Raw genomic sequence first — 15,761 nt, 5'->3', positions numbered from 1 at the left:
TAAAATATTAACAAAACCCCAAATTAAAATTCAACACTATTATGCCAGTCCCGCTTGAATGAATAGGTGTGTTTTAAGCTCACGACGGAAGGTCCGAAGATCAGGCACTTGACGTAGGCCAGGGGGAAGTTCGTTCCAGAGCGTCACTGCCCCCACAGAGAAGGCCCTACTCCTGGGGGCCGCCAGCCGACACTGTTTGGCGGACGGCACCCTGAGGAGACCCTCTCTGTGAGAGCGTACGGGTCGGTGGGAGGCAAAGGGTAACAGCAGGCGGTCTCGTAAGTACCCGGGTCCTAAGCCATGGAGCGCTTTAAAGATGGTAACCAAAATCTTGAAGCGCACCCAAAAAACCACAGGAAGCCAGTGCAGACTACGGAGCAGTGATGTCACGTGGGAGCCACGAGCGGCTCCCGTTACTACTCGCGCAGCCGCATTCTGGACTAACTGTAGCCTCCGGGTGCACCTCAAGGGCAGCCCCATGTAGAGAGCATTGCAGTAATCCAACCTAGATGTAACCAGAGCGTGAGTGACCGTGCATAAGGCATCCCGGTCAAGGAATGGTTATATGGTTATCAAACTGCCTTTCACATCTGAAAAGCCTCCATCTCTTGATGCAAACTCAGAAAATTGGATTTAATTATTAGTTTAAAATGAATGGTGCAAACAATGTCAGAATGTAGGGAATATTTAAGTATCTCCTGTTTCCTGGATACTGCCATTGTTGATATATGATTTGTATTGTATGGCTAGCTTGTTCTATTCTATAGAGATATTCTATAGAGATAATTGTGGTGTGCAACATTGAAAAATAGATTCCCCCCCCCCCCAGTATTGAGGAGTTGTTGGGTCTTTAATAGATATAGGAACAAAGTTGGCATACAGGCTACCATAAGACAGTGGCAAGTATTATCTGAATGTTACAGGTTGTACGTATATGTAAAGTTGCTTTAGGTTATATTATATGTGCACCAAATAGATGCATATCATCCAAGGGTTCTTTTAGAGAGACACCAGATTGTTTTATAAGTAGAAGCAACAAAGAATCGTGCAATACCTTGATGATGATAATGTTATCTGGTTGGTCAAGCCCGACTCTTGGTGATTTTATTGTGGAGATTTCCCAGAACACAATTCAGTGCAACTAATTTCATTATGTTCGCACGATATATTGAAACCAGCCAAACACATTTGAATCTATTATTTGAGAAAAGCAGACTATGTGGCTATTGTTTATGGTTCAGCATTTTATGTAAGCCCAGAAAGTTGGGTCAATTCATTAAACAATGGTGAAGTTAACCATAACTAATTGCATTGTACAAAAGAGAGCCTTTAATTGATTTTGTTACATCATCTGTCAGTTTCATTTTTTTTTAAAGGAGACAATGTAAGTTAGGAAACTTCTTTATAAATTAGTAAGACTTTAGGAGAGAACGAAAACTATTTTTAAATTGCAAACTTGCACACTAAAGCCGATTAGCCCATTCATCTGTAATTAGTAGACAAGAGTAAATTAAATATACCTGCTTCTTTTACAGCACAGAGTCTGAGAAATATTCCTATTCCTAAGGTACAGACAGCTCATCCTAGAGAAAGTATGATTTGTAAGTTGAATGTCAGCCTTTGGAATGCCTGAAAAAGAAACAGCAGTAGCCCCCTCACCACCTGTTTTCTTTTGTGATGGGAGGAACAGTAACGGGAAGGAAAAGATGGCACCCTGCTAGGTTATCAATAGGATAGCAGTTCAGCCACCCCCTCTCATTTGTTGCACTGCTTCGAAGAAAAGTCAGAGTTTAAAAATTCCCTTTTTTTTTACAAGCTGAACTTGTGCATATTTGTTCAGAAGTAAATGCTATAGAATTGGACAACTTTTTTATCCAAATTTATCCTATTTGAGGACACAACCAAAAGCCTAAATTCTTGGATGGCAGACCCCACCTACCCCACCACCTTGCTCTCTGCTCTCTACCCACCCATCTTTTGTATTATCGTATTTATTCTCATTTTGTTCCTTTGTCATTGTTTGTTACTGTTTTATTATTTTACTTCTATTCTGTTTATACGCCTTTTCATTTTTCTTCTTTTTTATTATTGTAAGCTGCCTAGAGTAGCCTCATGGCAAGATAGGCAGCAAGTACATTTAATAAATAAATAAATTCCACTTTTGAGATATTTATTTACTAATTAAATTTATTACATATATCCTAACTCCAAAAGCTGGGCAGTAAACAAAACTAAGATTAAAATCACAAATCACATACATAGCAATAGAACTTAGACTTATATACCGCTTCACAGTGCTTTTACAGCCCTCACTAAGCAGTTTTCAGAGTCAGCATATTGCCCCCAACAATCTGGATCCTCATTTTACTGACCTTGGAAGGATGGAAGGCTGAGTTAACCTTGAGTTGGTCATGCAACATAACAATAAAAATTACAACTAAGTCACCATCAAAATCTTGTAAAAATGGGATCTTTAAGGATAGCCCCAGCCTGAGTTGTATAAAATTGAAGTAGGTAGGGTATACTACTAATAAATAAAATAAATAAGCCATCTTCACTGCTCTGTAAAAAGCCAGTACAGAGGAAACCTTGAGGGCAAGGTATGGAGGCCATTGTAGAAAAGCATTGGCCTTTGATCCCCTAACTTCTGTTAGGGACGGGATCCCTGTGCATCTCAGTATGCATCTCAGGGCAGAGTCCATATGGTGGAGAATCTGTAAGGGTTAGGGTTGTATCTTGGTCTTGGAAACTTATTTGTAATTTAATGCAGGGACTGGAGGATCATTATTACATAGGTAGTCCTCATCCAGTGACAACTGAGACCAGCACTTTTGTCATTAAGCAATCACTAAATGAAATCATAACTGTGCTTAAGATCTTACTTCAGCTTTCCATTACAGACCTATGAACACTGTAAATATGATTGGTTGCAATTACTTCTGTTGTTCCCAGTTCGGATCTGAGCTTGGTGCCGAAGCCAATGAAGAACACCAGACATGAAGTGCATAGTTTTGTTTCCTTTTATTGAAGTGCTTCAGCAAAAGGGGTCCCAGCCAGCAAAATGCCAGGACAAAGGATTAAGAAAGTTTTATACAATTTCATTAAAGCAGAAGGCAGGACAAGGTGGTCTATATAAAACAAATTATCTAATAAACATTTTAGTAATGATCTAACAATTGCCCTATTGGCCTCTAGCCGTCCCTATTCTTAAGCCTTGCCTAATGAATTCTCCAGGAGTTATCTAATACACATTCTATTTGCTCAAGGCCATCCCTATTTCTAACTTCTAGCTGAGATATGCAGGATATCTAACACTTTGATACTGTTATCAGTTCTCTAACTACTTAAAATGGATACAAGTGTTATATATGCATATTCTCTATAAAGAAAAGAATAGAATAGAATAGAATAGAATAGAATAGAATAGAATAGAATAGAATAGAATAGAATAGAATAGAATAGAATAGAATTTTTTATTGGCCAAGTGTGATTGGACACACAAGGAATTTGTCTTGATGCATATGCTCTCAATGTACATAAAAGAAAAGATATGTTCATCAAGAATTCTAAAGTACAAGTACCCACAATAGAAGAATGGATATTGAAAGTTGCCAATTTGGCTGAGATGGCAAAAATCTCAGCCTTTTTTAAAGATAATACACAAGAAAGATACTTAAACGAATGGAAAAAATGGTTTGAATATATTCAAAGTAGATATCAGACTAAGAGTTATCAGAGTGCCTTTGAATGATTAGGATGTATTATTTCTAATTGTTTTGGGGGAGGTTAGGAATTGATGGGAATTGTAGGAGTATAATTGAGTTAGGAGGGAAATTTTTTTAGCATATGTTTGTTTTATTTTTAACTATACCTTGTGTTTGTTCCGAAAAGTCGGGGGGGAGGGGGGTTTGTGAAGGGAGGGGGGAGTGGTGGGGGTGGGGGGAAAGGTGGGGGAAAGCTTTGTAAAACTTTTTCAATAAAAAAAAAAGAATTCTAAGGTACAACACTTAATGATAGTCATAGGGTACAAATAAGCAATCAGGAAACAATATCAATATAAATTGTAAGGATACAAGCAACAAAGTTAGTCATACAGTCGTAAGTGGAAGGAGATAGGTGATGGGAACGATGAGAAGATTAATAGTAGTGCAGATTTAGTAATAGTTGGACAGTGTTGAGGGAATTATTTGTTTAGCAGTGATGGCGTTCGGGAAGAAACTGTTCTTGTGTCTTAATTGTTCTGGTGTGCAGTGCTCTGTAGGGTCGTTTTGAGGGTAGGAGTTGAAACAATTTATGTCCAGGATGTGAGGGGTCTGTAAATATTTTCACAGCCCTCTTTTTGAGTCATGCAGTATACAGGTCCTCAATGGAAGGCTGTTTGGTAGCAATTGTTAGAACAGAACAGAAGAGAACAGAAGAGAACAGAATAGTTCTTTATTGGCCAGGTGTGATTTTTTTTTTAATTCGCATTTATATCCCGCCCTTCTCCAAAGACTCAGGACGGCTTACACTATGTTAGCAATAGTCTTCATCCTATTTGTATATTTATATACAAAGTTATTAGTGATTAGACACACAAGGAATTTGTCTCCGTTGCATAAACTCTGTGTACATACAACAATAGTGATAGATCATTATCATAATCATTGTAAAAATACATTCATCATAAAACATTAGATACAACACTTAGTGCCAGTCATGGATACAATGGAAGAAATCAACATAAATCATACTAGGATACTAAGTAAACAATATAAATCGTAAGATACAAGCAACTGAAATTATAGTCGTAAGAAGATGAGGAGATAGGGAATAGGGAAGATGAGAATAATGATGGTAACACTGCCTTTCTGGATAGTTTGACAGTGTTATGGGAATTAGTTGTTTAGCAGAGTGATGGCATGGGGGAAAAACTGTCCTTGTGTCTAGTTGTTCTTCTAAACACTCTTTGTTCTTGCCAGACTCCATAAATACAGGCTTCCCCATTTTCTTTCAAGTGTATGCCATAGCCTTTTAGCAGACAGCCCACCACTACAGTCCAAGGCAGTCGCTAAATGAGAACCAACTGTATTACCAAGCCCTGTCTTATTAGGCATCATTATTTTATTAACAGTTACTCTCAGCTCCTTTATTCACAACAGCCCAAGGAGCTGCTGATCCAATTCTACAGAGGAATTATTGAGTCTGTCATTTGCACCTCTATAACTGTCTGGTTCGGTTCTGCAACCCAACAAGAAAAACACAGACTTCAGAGGATAATTAGAACTGCAGAAAAAATAATTGCTACCAACCTGCCTTCCATTGAGGACCTGTATACTGCACGAATCAAGAAGAGGGCCGTGAAAATATTTGCAGATCCCTCGCATCCTGGACATAAACTGTTTCAACTCCTACCCTCAAAACGACGCTATAGAGCACTGCACACCAGAACAACTAGACACAAGAACAGTTTTTTCCCCGAAGGCCATCACTCTGCTAAACAAATAATTCCCTCAACACTGTCAGACTATTTACTGAATCTGCACTACTATTAATCGTTTCATAGTTCCCATCACCAATCTCTTTCCACTTATGACTGTATGACTATAACTTGTTGCTGGTAATCCTTATGATTTATATTGATATATTGATCATCAATTGTGTTGTAAATGTTGTACCTTGATGAACGTATCTTTTCTTTTATGTACACTGAGAGCATATGCACCAAGACAAATTCCTTGTGTGTCCAACTTAGCCAATAAAAATTCTATTCTATTCTTTATTCACAAAGACTCATAAGCTCTGAATAATAAGGAGCAGTAACAAAAGCACCCGCCATTAAGAAGCAGCTTAATTCTGCTTTTGAAGCTACACTGCTGAAGACACTTTGGAGTAGGCCTCTTGCAAGCATTCAAGAGGGGAATAAGACATCTAATACTTTTTATCTAAGACGACTTAAAATTTAGGGACTGACATCCAAGGGAGGCCAGCTATCTAAATACAGGGCACGCCTGCTTGGGAGGAAGCCCCAGTGTGCTTAGTGAAACTTATTGCACTAAAGCAAAAAAAGAAAAAAAAGGAACTGATAAGGTCATGTCAGGACACGGCAAACGCGTTCGACCTCCGCCAGCTTTTGCGAAGTCAAAACGGGGCCGGCATCCGCCGCCTCCTCCGTTCTGAGGCGAAAAAAAAAGCCAACACTCCTTTTGTTTTCTCCCTTCTGTCCCGCCCCTTTTATTATTCGCTCCCCTTTCCCTCCTCCCACCCCCTCCCCACCCCGCCTCCGCGGGTTCTGCCTTGCGCTTCCCTTCGCGCCCAGTCAGCGGTTCCATCAGCGAAAATCCAATTGGTGGACGGGCGGACGGTGACGCGACAAAGGAATCGGGCGGAGTCTGAGCCGCCGAGCCTCTGGTCGAAGCCGGCTCTTAAGCCCCGCCCCTTTTTATTTATTTCTCTCTCCCCCCCCCCCGCTCCCGTCTCCGGCGGCTCGCTTTCCTTTCGCCCTTCCGCGGCCGTGGAAGAGCGCCGTGGAGGAGCCGGGGGGCCCAAGCGTGCGTGAGCGCCCGGTGGCAGGCTTGTCCGGGTGTCGCAAGGCGGCGGTTAGAACCGACGGTAAGCGAGCGTGGAAGTCGGGCAGATGAAAGAGAAGGCGCCGGACCTGAGAAGGTTTACCTGACGTTTGCGGCGTGACGATTAAAGGTTGAGTTTCCGCCCTTTCTCTTAGGTGGGGAGCTTGGCGCAAGTTCCTGACATTTGTTCTTTCTGCAGGCATCTTCCACCCTTGTGGGAGGAGATGGTGGAGAAATGGGCTACCTCTCCTCCTTGCAAGTCTTTCACAACCCCTAATGAGTGGTGTGTTTTTTTTTTCCCCTCCCCGCGCTTAATTAAGCTGTCAAACCTGCTCCTCTAAAACTTAGGAATCTGGGCATGGGTGGAAGTACCTTTCCCCTTTCCAGCGAATCCCAAAGGTGCTTTTTTCAAGAGGCAACTGGACTTTCTTTTTCTGGAGAAAAACTGGACTTGTTTTTCTTTGATTTGGCTTCTTCAAAGCTGCTTTGGATGAGAAGCCAAACCCTCTTCAAAGAAAAAAACCAGAAAGTCCAGTTGCCTCTTGGAAAAAAAGCACCTTTGGGACAACCATGACCTGGATGGCTGAGAATCTCCATAGACTTTCCAGCAAATGGAGATTGTTTTTCTTTTAATGGCTTGCCTGTCGCAACTTCTGGTGAAATGTTTAAAAGGCGAGTTTAGTGTGGTCTAGTGGTTAAAGCACCAGGCTTAGAAAACTGGAGCCCATATGTGTTCTAGTCCCCCTTTTAAGGCTGGGTAATTTTGAGACTCTCAGCCCAACTCATCTCCCAGGGTGGTTGTGGGGAAACTAGGAAGAGGAAGGAATAATTAGCTATAGTCGCTGTCTTGGATTATTTTAAAAATAAGAAAGGGTGGGATAGAAATACAGCATTAAGAGACCTGGCATAGATTGCTTCAGCTCTGATAAGTGTGGACTGTAAATTGAAAAAGGGGTGGCTTTTTTTTGTTTTTAAGGGGGAGATTAGCTTTCATGAAAAGACTTCTTTGCTGCTACAAAAAAGTCGGTTCTGCTTTTCTGGTTCTGAAGTGGGTGAGACCAGTTACCGCTAACAGAGATCACAGGGAAGCACTTTTCAGAGTTATTTGTTACCAAGAAAAGCACGAGGCCATGCTGTAAAGACAGCCATTTCTTACAATAGCAGAAGCAGCTTTCTTGGCCTAAGAACGTTTGTTTTAAAACGTACCAAATATATATACATATGTACATATATACATACACACATACATACATATGTGCTTTGGTAACAATTTGGTGTGTTTTTGTATTTTAGACAAAGTCCTTACTGATCACAGGAACTGTGGAAAAGCCCTGTTTATAGTGACTCAAAATCAAGAGGAGCCCACTAGCACCTTTTTAGACTAAAAAAATATACATTAAAAAGACGCAAGCTTTTGTGAACTGTTCAGACTTGTCAGTTGGAAAAGGTGCCCATAAGACTCCTAATTGTTGAAAGATGGCAAGCTAAATCTTATTTTTTAATTGACTGCATTAATTTATTTTGAATGGGACCTGTTGATATACTATGATCAAAATTTCTGTAATACTTAATAAATTCTTTAAGCTGGACATGTTTTCTTAACTGGGTTCACACAACAGTTTGTCTCTGTTTATTGTAGCAGATATCGTTATTTTATGATTTTCTGAGCCAAAATTGAAATTAAATTAAAAACTGTAAACAGTAAAATATTTATTACATTTATAAGGCTGCCTGATTCACAGTGACTGGGAGGCATACAGTAATAAAAATTTTGTATGAAGACAACAGCAATGTTAGATTGTTAGATTTAGATATATCTATCTATTATTTAGATTTATATATATATATATCAATAAATAAAATTAGATTTATATTCTATTATTCATAAGCTCAAGGTGACATACATAGGATTCCCTTCTTTTTCCCAACAACCTGTGAAGTAAGTTGGCCAAATAAGTTGGCCGGAGAGAGAGTAAAAAACCACATAGTTAGCTGTGTAATTAAGATTTTTGTTAACACATTGTTTGCTTATCTCTTTTCTATATTTTTAAGAAATAAGCTATCAGAAGTCATTTACACCATGAATCCTATTATAAAAATTATCTCTTTTCTAGTTCCAAGGAACAAAGCCACTTATGTTAATATTTATCTATTGAAGGAATAATAACAAATTGGTGACCAGACTTAGTTGTTTTTGTCTGGTTTTAAGCAGCCCAGATATGTTGTTGTTAATTGTGAAGTCGTATCTGACCCATCACAGCCCCATGGACAACTTTCCTCCAGGCCTTCCTGTCTTCTACCATTCCCCAGAGTCCATTTAAGCTCATGCCTACTGTTTCAGTGACTCCATCCAGCCACCTCGTTCTCTGTCATCCCCTTCTTTTGCCTTCATTCTTTCCCCTTCTTTCTTCCTTCTCATTAAGTGGCCAAAGTATTTCAGTTTCAGCCCAGATATAGTAAGTGATCTTAAATTTTGGTAACCTAATAAATTTGATTCTCAATTATGTTTGTCTCCATACTTTAAATTAGAAGCGTTGATCATTTTTGACTTCCCTGGTAAATCCAAGATATGGCTAAATAAATTGCTAGATTAAAAAACCTCCAAATAAGATTAAAAATCCTAGTCCAAGTCTTAATTAGATGAACTTGATATTCAAATGTATTGACATTCTATCTGATTTTTAAATGCTTCTTGGTAATTAGAGAACTGATACAAAGTGAACAATTTAGACTTCATTGCAGTAAAGATTATTCCACCTAAAATCTATTCCTGGCAATTTATGACAGAAATATTTAATGCCAATCAATTCTTTCAGTATAAAACAGCCAACAGTTTTATCAAAATTCTCAAAAATTCTTTGAAAAGTATTTTACTCTCTGGAAAATTAAGCAGCATCCCAAAGCATTTTTGATTCACTGTCCATTAGAATCAAAGACTACCCCATCCTAAAGTGTATGTAATTGAAGATTTAAAAAATGTGGCTATTCCATTTTTCTGTAATTGATATCCTGCATGGGATCAGGAATTCTCCAGTAATATTTTTCTACATCCGTGTATTTTTATTCTAATAGGCTTTTGAATAAGAGAAATATTATTTATGCTCTTTATTGTCAGCCCTATTTGATTTTATGCACTTGTGTTTGTAATGGCCTTGAGGCCCAAAAAGGGAAGTATGGCTGCATCTGGTCATTATCACCCATTTAGCACCGCCGGGGGAGTAGATTGAGGAATGCTACGGATATGGGCGACTGTTGCTCCTCTATTAAACTTACTGTGCAAGATTGCCCACAACATGCGTTCTCTTGTTCTCTAGAAGATCTGCATGAAACAATACCAGAGGTGATCATTTTGATAGCTGAACTGGACATCTAGCTATGAGACCACTGCCATACCCCAATAGAAATTTTACTTATAATTATGTGGACTCTGTATATATGTTTGTTTCTCTTCTGTCATGTTCTCATCTTAGGCTAAATAAAAATAAATAATAATTGTCAGCCCTGATGCTTTGAATAATTCAATTCCAACATAAAACACTTGTATGTAATTTTACCCTTTTGTGTATATAGTGGTTCAGAACCTCTAAATCAGGTATATTTGATATGAAAAATGCACAAGTCAGCTGCTGGGTCAGAAAGAACATTGTTAAGAAAAAGGGTAGCCTCTTAGCTTGGCATAATGCGGCATTTATTGCTTAGTTTGAAGGAAGTGTTCCCAGAAGAAAGCCAACTGGTGATTAGAGTGGAATTTATAGACACTAAAAGCCATAGTGCCATCTGAGCAAAATGTCTTTCCTAGGTGACAATTGCAAATACATCTATCTTCCACCCATGTCAAACATTTTATTATGTTTGACATGCTTTCTCATTTAGTTGAACTCAATCAATATGCCTAATCTAATCATATCTTCTAAAGTGTCTTTCATATATATCCGAAGAAGGCAATAAAAGGGAATAAAGCTGATATTTTATATTTAAGGACATTACAAGTAATCCATGAGTTATGACTACAATTGAGCTCAAAATTTCGGTTGCTAAGTGAGACATTTGTTAAGTGAATTTTGCCCCATTTTACGACCTTTCTTGTCATGTTAGTTAAGTGGATCACTGTAGTTGTTAAGTTAATAACAGCTGGTTCCTAAGTGAATCTGGGTTCACTTTCCTTGTCAGAAGGTTGCAAATGATCATTACATGATCCCGGGTCATTATAACTGTCAAAAATACGAGTCAGTTGCCAAGCATCTGAATTTTAATCACGCAATCATGGGTATGCTGCAACGGTCATAAGTGTGAAAAACAATCATAAGTAACTTTTTTCAATGTTGTTGTAACTTCGAATGGTCACTAAATGAGCTGTTGTAAGTCCTCTACTTACATAACTTCCAGTTGGCTAATTGTTGAGTGTAGGAGCATGGCTCTTCTTTGAACCTGAAACTTCTACATAGATGGATCCTTGTTTTGTTTTTTCTGACATCATACTTATTGTTTCATTTACTTGATAAATAAATGTGCATATATATTTGCATATGATTTTACTCAAGACACCAAAAGTTGTTTACAATATAACTACGATTACATAAAACCATCAGAAAACAATTCTAAAAAAAGTTTGGGCTAAAAAACTTTAAAGACAAAGCTGAATGTTGCTCCGTATTAAAAATTATAGATGTAACATTGAGATAATATTTCAGTATTTTGCTATGACACTAGAATAGGTCCTGTTTCTTGTATTTAATGGAATTATATGCTATGATAGCAAAGACTTCGAAGCTGATCTTTATTTAGCTGTTGTTTTTTGCTGTTGGTAAGTATGTTTAAACCTATTTTGATGATCATTCTTAGAGTAAGAAATAGACAGATGGACTCTACTTGACTTCTTCCTATCTTATTATTTGTAGTAATGCAAGTGATATATATGTCAATGGCTTTTCTTGTGCCAGATCAATACTATTTCTGTGCTCTGGTTATAAAATATGCTTATGTGACATATCAGTCCGGTTTTTGTTGCATGTAATTCTAAACAATAATATTATTACCATGTAGATAGATCCTAGAATGAACTCTTGTATACACAAAAAAATTGTATTTGAATTTGTAATACATAGTCAAGCTGAAAATGACTAAACAAAGCTGAGTAAAATCTAAATTAAATGAATAGATTTGGGAACCTCTTAACTAGTGACTAGACTGATAGAATGACAATAAATCAAGTAGAAAAAAGAAACTTATTTTTGATTAAACATACTGTATATATCCTGCCTTTTTGCTTTCATAAGCATTCAGGAAGGCTAAGAATATGCTTGAAAATACTCTCATCCTGAAATATGTAAACTAACTAAGGTAATATTAAAAAGTGTAAATTTCTCTGAAATAAATCTTAGCATAAAACTGTTATAATGCCTGTGTAGCAAAGCAAAATTAACAATATAGAGTTGCTACATATGGCTTTGTGCCTCTTTTTATCAGGAGCAACAACTTCCTTTAATCGTGGTCAGTCTTTTAACTAAGCTTTTCTGTAAGTAGTTTTATGAAATACCGTATTTTTCGGAGTATAAGACGCATCTTAGTTTTTGGGGAGGAAAATAAGAAAAAAGCTGATTGGCAGATGGATCGGCCTCCCAGAATATCCCCAATCAACTGTTCCCAGGGGTGAATTTTAGCAACAGGTTCCTTGGTTGTGAGTTCTGTGCCTTGCTTTTTTTTTTTTTTTTTGCTTTTTTTCCTGCCTTTGAAAGCCTCTGAAGCCTTCCATCCTTTATAAGGTAGGTAAAATGAGGACCCAGATTGTTGGGGGCAATAAGTTGACTTCGTATATAAATATACAAATAGGATGAAGACTATTGCTAACATAGTGTAAGCCGCCCTGAGTCTTTGGAGAAGGGCAGGATATAAATGCAAATTAAAAAAAAAAGCCTCTGAAACAGCTTCAGAAAAAAAGCCTCTGAAGCTCTGTTTGGGGGCTTCTTTTCTAAGCTCCGTTTGGGGCTTTTTTTGTGAAGCTCTGTTTCTGATGCTTTTTTCAGCCTCTGAAATCTCTGTTTGAGAAGCTGGGTGGGACTACATTCGGAGTATAAGACGCACCCAGATTTTCACCCTCTTTTTTTGGGGAAAAGGGTGCATCTTATACTCCGAAAAATACAGTATTTAGTGTAGTGCTTTCTAATATTCAACTTTTAACCAGAGGAATTCTTAACAAAATGTCTGAATGAGAATTTAATTAGTATAACAGTGGCAGTTTGTAAGATTACCAAATAAATCCCTAACATGCATAATATTATTTTGAAATATACCTATGGATATACATTGGCAGAAAGTAGGAACTGAGAATGACTCTTTGTAGTTTTGTAGTGATAACAATATATAATAACTGGGAGGAGAGTCAAAGTAAAATCTATATACTTCTAAAACTCTTGCTCCTATAACTTTTAACTGGGGAAACGGTGCATCTTAGGACAATAGTTTTTGAACCAAGGTATTTTCCATGGGCTAAGTTTCAGAATGCACACTGCAAAATCTGGGACCCATGATTCCTGTGGAATTGAAATTCAGCAAATTTTATAAAACATTTTATGACATAAACTTATTTTAAAATAATACAAAATATCATAAAACATTTCCTGAACTGATGTTTGTGGGCTGTTTTCCAGGCAGATACATCTCTGAATGCATCCCAAATCTTCTAGTGAAGAAGTACATTAGACATCTTGTAATTTTTGAAAGTAAGGAAATATCTCTGCAATCATGACCCAGCGGGTTAAAGGTTGTCTAGTAACACAATAAAAGTTGCTAGATTTAGTTAAGAGCCAAACCTTTTTTTTTACAATCTCCAGTTGTCAGGACAGAGAAGATCAACAATTCCATACATAGCACTAAGCACAATTTTACACAAAGCACTAAAGTTCTAACCAAGATATGCCAGCAAATCTGGAGAATGATACAGTGGCCATTCTACAATGCAATACCAATAGCAAGGAAACTTGCTAGAGCGTGCTGACTATCTTACAATACTATTAATTTCACATATTAACAAAACAACGTTTAGGGTCATCAAAAGGAGATGCCAAACCTTCAAACTGACTTTAGAAAAGACCCAGAAATTGTAATCATTATTCCTGATATATGCTGGATATAATAGAAAACCAAAGGAACCAAAATCAAGTTAATATGTGTTTCATTGATTATAAAAAATCTTGTTCACATCAAGCTTTTGGAATATGCTAAGAAAAATGATGATTCCTGGAGCATCTCATTGTCCGTATGCAAAGTAACATACTGATCAGGAAGCCACAGTACAACACAGTGAAACAGATAGGCAGAGTAATGGAACAAGGCCAGGGGCGGGTTTCACTACGGTTTCGCTCGTGAGTGCATGTGTGTGTGACGCTTCTGCGCATGCGCAGAAGCGTCCGGGCAGGTGAGCCTCCCTCTGCTAATCTGGGGCGAACTGGTAGCAACCCACCAGGCTGTCTACTCTGCTCTTATTTATTCAATCTATATGCAGAATATAAATTAGGCTAAACTAGATTGAAAGAATTTGAGTGTAGTTTTGAAATGGTAGATAGTTTCTTAATATATCAAACCCTCAACAATAATGAAATAAGCAGTTAAGAAACATGTCACAAATTAGCACTTATTTTTGTAATCATGAAGGCCTTGGGAAGGATATTTATATGCCTTGGTGTAATCTATCCTTACATGTATCAGAATAGCGTAGGCAATGGTATTCCATGGAATGCTTTATGAAAATGAAATTAGAAGTTTGAAGAAGCCAGATAGACTGTTGCTACTTTTGAGTTTGGATGTTGGAAAAGACTCAAGAATCCAAGAGTTTGGGTGTTGGAAGAGACTTTCAAGAGAGCCAAGAAAACCAACACGTAATTGCACAAATCAAGCCAGAATTCTCATTAAGGCACAAATGATTAGACTCAAATAATTATACTTCAGACATATTATGCAAGGACCTAGCTCTCTGGAGAAGGCTCTGATGCTGGGAATGGTGGAAGCAAAGAGAAGAGGAAGACCAGCTGGCAAGGTAGATGGACTCAGTTATAGTGGCGATGGGTACACCACTGGAAAACCAGAAGATTAGGGATATGTCATTATGGGAAAATAGCTATGTGGTCGCCAAGAGTTGACTTGGTGGCACATAATTAGCATAATCAAGAACCTATTATTCAACTGAACAGGAAGTGAAGGAAATAATATGGGAGAATCCTATGGCCAGCATAACATTTCTACATGCCGATAATGGTATAACAATATATTTATCTTTATTCTCATCAAACATTCATATTTAGCAAATGTTATTTTGTTTAACTGTCAGCAGAACTAAGTATGGCAAAGAAAGAGTGATCATGCAACTATTTGCCAAATTTATTTGAAAAATATGAAATATTGAACTGAAACAAATACGTGCTGTTGTCTTTTTATAAGATAAACTTTAAGAAAAATTAGCATGTGTAGCTGAAGTTTGAAATGTGTTTAATTCCATACAGATTGTCAAATTGTTCGCTCAAACTGGGGCGAACCGGTAGAAACCCACCACTGAGATGTAGATAAAATTTCAAGCTGTGGCCACATCATGTCTCACTTAATTACGCTGATGATTCTTTTACTGACCAAATGGGAAGTGACATTGTTAGCCCATTGTGGTGAAATGTTTTTCCACTTAGTGACCCCAGAATTTAGTTATGGAATTGCCAGTCCCAATTTTGATTTCTAAGCAAGTACTACCTGTAATCCCTAACTTTGCCCAATAAAGAGCATATCTAGTACTACTACAAAAATATACAGATTATAGTAATAATAGAAATACTTTATTTGTCTACTTGTATACAAAGACTAAAAATGTATTTTGCCTTGTCAGAAATAATAGAAGCAAATTTATTAAGTGTTTTTACTTTTATAAATTTATACTCCACTTGTAACACATTTCAGTTATTTTCCAGAATTGTAATATATGTGTTTGCAAGACTTGCTTTACTAATGACCAGATGAGCTATTCCTAGAGCTGTGTGCTCACTGCTTGTGAGGCTGGTACATTTCCTATGTTTGGTACAGCCTTCCTTGATCAAGAGTGCCCAAATGCGTTTTATACTGGTTAACTTGTATATTTTTAATGTTCCAGACTACTAGATAAGAAACTTTCAGTGTAGACAGTTTGGCAGCAAAATTATTTATCGTATTATTAATATAGTCCTAGATGGGGTATCT

At 37.5% G+C, this 15,761-nt stretch overlaps 1 protein-coding gene across 6 annotated transcripts in view; it reads left to right on the top strand.

Moving 5' to 3' along the window:
• Positions 1-6,453: 6,453 nt before the first annotated feature.
• Positions 6,454-15,761, top strand: part of LRRC8B (leucine rich repeat containing 8 VRAC subunit B) — a 45,218-nt gene continuing 35,910 nt past the window's right edge. For 4 of the 6 annotated variants that reach the window (XR_009154320.1, XR_009154319.1, XM_058176280.1 and 1 more), the window contains exon 1: positions 6,454-6,591. The gene's annotated coding sequence lies outside the window, so the exon portion shown is untranslated. Of the gene's footprint in view, positions 6,679-15,761 lie in introns of all 6 variants that reach the window. The other 2 variants (XM_058176282.1, XM_058176283.1) reach the window with 1 other exon arrangement.

The sequence above is a fragment of the Ahaetulla prasina genome, chromosome 3 (genome assembly GCF_028640845.1).
Source record: "Ahaetulla prasina isolate Xishuangbanna chromosome 3, ASM2864084v1, whole genome shotgun sequence".
Taxonomy (NCBI): Eukaryota; Metazoa; Chordata; class Lepidosauria; order Squamata; family Colubridae; genus Ahaetulla; species Ahaetulla prasina.
This window is presented reverse-complemented; position numbering and strand designations above follow the sequence as displayed.